The following is a 6,770-nucleotide window of genomic DNA, read 5'->3' as shown; positions in this document are numbered from 1 at the left end:
AATCCCTCTCTGGAGGATACTATTCTATGACTATAGGGCTTAATGCATGTGAAATGCCTAGAGTTCTGCTAAGTACTTTGGGTTCTATTATCAGAAAGACTTCCGGGTGCTAGGACTTTTCTACAACAAATAATGTATGTAAATTGTCTAGCAGTGACTGGAACAAATTAAGTGTCAAATTACTGTGATTAGTAGATTGATTTGAAGAGTTTCAGAGTTATAGAAATAAAAGTTAATGTAACAGTTCTCTTATATAACAAGGCCTTTTATAAACAAACAAATAGAATTGACTTTCTTCATTATATTTATTCTAGTTTCTGTAATTTTCTATTCTATTTGAGTTTAAGTTGATCTCAATAACCCTTAAGAAGCAATGCCAAATAGAATAAATTGCCTAGGTACAGTTTAATCGTTTGGTTTAATTTGTTTCTGAGAGAGAGAGAGAGAGAGAGAGAGAGAGAGAGAGAGAGAGAGAGAGAGAGAGAGAGAGAGAGAAATAACGTACAACATACCAAGAATTTCTACACCCTGGAAATACAACTGTGCAGTAGAGAGGGCACACAGATATAAGCCCAGTCCTAACACTTTTTGAACACGGTTTACAAACCTGATTACAACTGGAGTTCATATTTCTGGGGGAAATTTGCCTCCTTGTGTATTTCTTCATCGCTGCATCAAACCTAACCACCTTTACCTCACAAAGGATTAAAAGAAATAATTTTGTGGTAGCATACTTGTGTTCAGAAAAACCCCAAACACATTTTATGATGCATATATTTTTAGTTAAGGTACTCTTTAAGGTAAGGGGTGGGAGAAGGAAGTCTGTAATGGAATTTTCTCATACAAGATTAAAATGTATTATCTAGAAAGTATTCCAAGTGATGATATATGTTTAGTTCACCAGCATTCCCTCAAGACATTTAAATGGTTGCTTTAGAAGGACTAGATAGAGTTGCATAGAGCCCAAGGGAAAAAGCTAGCAGATAGAGGGTGGAGGAAGGAAGTGGCTCACACAGTAACACTGCATTTCAATACTGCTTCATCATTGGGACCCCGTTCACATTTTGATAGTAATTAAAGTGTATCCAGATTCAGGGTGATCTTGTTAATTATGTTTTGACAGTACTGTTAACACCATTCATTCATCTTTCAAGAGCTGGTTCTCAAATATCTACTCTGAGCCTGGTGTTTCTCTGGAGTACAGTGGTTACTTAGACAAAAATTTCTGTATTCATGAAGCTTATATGTTGGGGGAGATGGGGAACTGATGGGTTATAAGAAGGATAAATAAGTTAAACCTATTATTAGTTATGAATTCAACGCCCCAAACTTGAGAGATGGATGCTAGATTGTGAGGGCTTTCCATTGTTAGCTAGGATGGACAAATAAGCTTGACTGAAAGAGTGATATTTATAAAAAGATGAAAAGGAAAAAAAATGAACAAATCACAGGGCATTCTGGGGAAGCATTTCAGATAAAACAGCAGAAACAAAGATTATGATTTGGGATTTTTGGAATACTATGAAAGACAATGAGTTTGGAGCCCAATAACATAATATTGGAAGGGATGAAGTCAGGAAGTAAAAGGTGAGTAGGGAGATCATTCAGAACTAGAATTCCTGTCTTGTTCCTGACTTGACATGTTTAGAATTGTCTCAACTTGTATTGATTGGCATGTCTTCACTTGATTTGAACTAGCTTGACTTTAATTTCCTTGACTTAATTTTGCTCCTGAAGGTAATTCCAAGGATTTGGTCTTTACTCTTGAGTGAGAGGGGATTTTAGGTTTTTGAACAGAAAAAGTGACATGATCTGAATCACAGTAATATAGAATCACTCTGTGTACCTTGTAAGAGGAAGATCTGAAAGGAATAGACTGGGATGTTACATTAGAGGTGATAATAAGTGATACTCTGGATATATTTTAAAGGAAGGACCAAAAGGACTCAGAGATGAATCAGATATGTGATGTGAAAAAAGGAGAAGAATGGCTTCAAGATTCTTGTTTGAAGAATTTGAAGTTACAGAATTGCCACATTCCTGGGTAGAAAAGGCTGTGGAGTTGTAGATCAAGAGAGAGGATCTCAAATGATTAGGAATTTGTTTCTGAAAATGTTAAATTTGAGCTGCACGTTGAACACTCAAGAGGAATTTGGGAAGTATGAGTGTGGAGTTCTTGGGAGATGATCCCAGCCGGAGAGTTGTATTTAGAATCATCTGCATGTAGATGGTATGTAAAGTCATGGCGACTCACAGAATTTCTAACATAACTGTCAAGAGAGATAAGGGAAGATAATGGTGGGAGTGGAAGGAAAAGGATAGAAAAATTAGAAGCAAAGGAGCCTGAGAAGAAATGACTGTGATGCACTAGAAGCCAAGTGAGGGTATTGAATGTGTTGGCATGACCTAGGTCAAATGCCTTTACCAGGACATGAGAGATAAAGACTGAGAATCCACTCTTGGTTTTAGCAATATCAGGGTCACCAGAGATCTTTTCATGCAGTTTTGTTGGAAAGGGGGAAATCCTGATTGGTGGGAGGTCAAAACATGCAAAAGTAAAGAAACACTGATAAGAGATAAGGGATTCATTATAAAAAGAAATTTAGAATTGTAATTGAGGGGATAATTGAAATGGAGTTGTGTCTTTATTTTTAGTAAAATGAGATAAATATGAGGACATTTCATATTACTGATAATAGAGAACAAATAGGTAAAATGTTCTTATAATAGAAGGGTAAGAATTTCTGGAATATTTAGTTGATAGATATTTGTCAAATTGAGTGATTGGTCTTGAGGGATGCTGTTTGATCACAGTAATAATTTTTGCTAAATATAGGATCATGGGTACCACTATGTAGATAAGTGTTCTGGGAGGTCTTTGGGAAATTCCTTTCTTTTTAGAATTTCCTATTCTAAAAAGCTTCCTCTTTTCTCCTGAAGCAGGAAACAAGATGACTGGTTTTATTTGCTAGTGACTCCAGAGCTTCCCAACTACACTATGATTCACTAACTACTTTTTAAATATTTTCCAATAATTATTAACCCTGTAAATAATTACCATGTAGACATGATGTGTGATGCCAAGGAATTTAAATGCATCATAATTTCATGAAGTATTCATTAGAAAACTCATCCCTGGGTTCCATCTCAGACATACTGAAATATCTCTAGGTAGTGGAGCTAAGAATTTAAACTGTTAGCAAGCTTTCCTGGTAATTCTAATGCACGCCAATTTTGGAGCAAAACTACCCTTTTGATCTTTTGATTGCTTCAATTAAAAATGCCATATTTTCTTTTATCCCCTTCTGAGTTACCATTTCTTTAGAACACTTTTGTCTGTATTTAGTAAAACACGCACACACACAAACACACACACACACACACACACGAATACACTTGAATATTTAACACTGATGTAGATATTTTTTTAATCAGAGTCTTTCCTGATAACATTCAGGAACTGAAGAAAAAAATTGTTTCCAGAGTTATGAACACAAGTATACTTAAGGGACTTTTAAAATCTACATACTAGGTAAACACTATAAACGTGAAGTATCTGATAAGTTAAATTTTATGTCACATTTTAATCAGGGAATCAGCAGTTTATACACTGTCTCCAATGAAACTGGTTTATTATCCTAGAGATTTAAAACTTGAAAAGAGGCTTTGTCTCATGCTGCTATGTATGCCAAGTCCTTAGCAAAACTCAACTGAATATTTCTACATATTTTAAACTCAACCTCTAAATACAATTAATATATTTTTGAATATCACTATAGAGAATTTAGGAAACAATCAAAAACCAAAGCCAAATCCAATATTAAACTATTTTATTCCTCCAACACAAATCCTAAAATGTGTTGAATACAGGTATTGTCTTTTATTATTATTTCCTCTGCATGTTTTAGTAATCTTGGCAAAAGTGAGAGTTTATATAGTGCATATTGAGATTGTTAGAAATTAATAAATCTATTAAAATAGAATTAAGCCAGATACAGCATAGAAAATATCTACAAAATAGAGATGATTCTCACCAATATATTCTGTGTCAAATACTATGATATATATTTGGGGTTATAACCCTGAGTATGGGTGGAAGAAATGTAGAGAAGGGAACATGGAAGATAGTTATAATGAGTGATTTTAACTGAATCTGTTTTTCTTTGTCATTGAATAATTTTGTTTTTTAATCAGGGTGAAGTAAAAAAAGTATTCAATTTTGAATTCATTTTGAGGTTATTAGTATTCTGGGCAATTCTCCTAGATAATTTTATTCTTCAGTGCCGTAACTTCTATTTTCTGATTTTAAGTAACCCGTATATTCTTCAGAAAAGGAATTATTATTACTTTAGAGCAGGCTTGCTTGGCCTCTGAGAGTAATGCTATATAAATTTAAATGCCTAACAGAAATGAGATCAGGTAAAAATGATCCAAATTGTTCCTATTTACTTAATAATTTCTTTATGAAATGATCTTGTTTGTATTATGATTCCTAAAATATGTTTCCCAATTACTTTAAGCAATTAGTGGTTTAGTGTTCTGCAGTCTTAATAGATCTGTCCCTGCTCTTTCATTTGTCTGTAGACATAAACACCTTTCTGCTAGTTGTAGTGGGATTTGACATTATAGCACCAGCAGGCAATTTCTTGGACAAATTACTATTTGGGCCACTAAAGTGGGGGAAGGGAAGAATGTTTATTGCACTATTGAACTGGCTCATGCATCTATGGCCGAAGATTGCACTGGAGGACGCTGTGCTGGGAACCATTCCAACAAGAGCTGAACACCTTCTGTTTGGAGTGACTTGTCTCTGCATTGAGAACACATGTTAACATTCAGAGAGAGAGAACAGAGTCTATTTTATAAGAGCAGAGGGAAAATTTAGCTACACATGTTGGCAAGTTCAATATTTCCATGACAATGTCTATATGAAATATTATTTCATGTTAAAATCATTTTGATATCACTTTATTATGCTAAACACTTTTTCTATACATGAATTGAGTAATAGGATTTTATTTCACATGTCATGTTTAAGTGCATCAGCTTTCTTTTAATGTTTTATTCATGATCAGTTTCCCACTCCAATTCACCAATGTTAACATGTGTAATTTTTAAGCAAATTATTTAGCCATATTTTTCTATAGGAAGTTGAGATTAAATTCATGCATTTCTATGGGAGTTGAAGAAAGATCTATGGAATTAAGCATATTCTTTTAACCAAAGGCTATGACTAGGTAAGAATCTAAGATTCTGACAAATGTCTTACACACTTATTCAAAGATTCTGATTCCCAGAATTTATAGCATATTCTTGTTTCTTTCTGAAGAATATAAAAGTAAAGAAGTCCAGGTACATCTACTTTTTCCTTAGGTAAAGATGACTTTAAAGTAAAACCCTTTCCCCCCAGAGGATGCATGTAGGAATGGGAAAAAAAAAACTAGATATAGGAGATGGTAATTTCTCTTCAGCCTGATTTATATTTCCAGAGATAGCTTTCCAGTGAAACCTCTCACTGAATCCAGGTCCCATCTCTTACGTAGACTACTAGATATCATTAGCTCTGAAAATATCTTTCAGACCTGGTCAGCAATTAAAGAGTGCAGTTAGAGCATGACTCTTTGTAAAATGGATCATAAAATGTGTCCATCTGGGCTCATAAGTTGTAGCTATGGTGTTATGCTGCTATTTTGAGGACAATGTCTCAGAGCATCTGTTTCAACATTGCCTTGAGTGAAGCACCCCGTGATATCACACTTCTCACCAACTCCTCAGTAACTTTCCATTTTGTTTTAAGGCAGATTGCAGGTTCCTGAACATTCTTGCTGCTCAGTATAAGTCCTAGTGTTTTTGTAGGTACCCTCACAGAGCACAGAGTTTTTAGGCTAAATCCATCCTAGCAGCCTCAAAATTCAAGCATAGGGCAGTAAACTCAAGATTTCTCTTCATAACTCAAAGTCTTCAGACCTACATGTATCTTCAGTTCTTACATCTGCTTTGAATACTTCAGAGCATCTCAGAGTAGATATGTCAATTAAACACCTAGGATACCCCAAAATATCATGGTTCATTGCTTATGGTCAAGCTGAATATTGACTACTCAGTTTCTAACCCATTCTACTCTATAAGATTTATGTGAAAAAAAATGTTCCTTCATGACAAAGTAAAGTTCAACAGAGACAAATTCAAGTTGATACATTTAAGGTCAAGTGCCCATCTAAGCAAATATTACAGAAAAATTTGAAAGTAAAAAAAAAATCTGAGTGTGTGGTTTCATGTGAAATGAAAAGAGCAACATGATACACCAGGAGTATTTAATTCAATTTCTAAAGTTTTTCATATTATTCACCAAAGGAATATTAAATCATTTTTTAAACAAATCTTATTTTAGAGTTAAAAACCAAGTTATATAAAGTGGTTAAAATTCAAATGAGATGATGAATAAATACATGGTCAGATTAGTTCTATGATCAATATAATAGTTCATATCAAAGACATGAGTATGAAATCAAGCTGTGGAGGAAAAAGGTATGAATGCCTCCATGTTAACCCCTGGAATCTTCATTAGTCATAGACCACTGTAAGTGTTACAGCCATTATTGTCTATCCCATTTAATGTGGTTAGAAATGAGACAGAATCCAGAAAGCAAACAAAGCAGATTTCATCAAGAATGCAAACAAAACAGATTTGTTGAAGTCACTGAGCTCACACTCTTAAAAGCATATATATATATATATATACACACACATACATGCATACATATGATTTA

Source organism: Ictidomys tridecemlineatus, chromosome 1 (assembly GCF_052094955.1).
Source record: "Ictidomys tridecemlineatus isolate mIctTri1 chromosome 1, mIctTri1.hap1, whole genome shotgun sequence".
Classification (NCBI taxonomy): Eukaryota; Metazoa; Chordata; class Mammalia; order Rodentia; family Sciuridae; genus Ictidomys; species Ictidomys tridecemlineatus.
Note: the sequence above shows the minus strand (reverse complement) of the source record.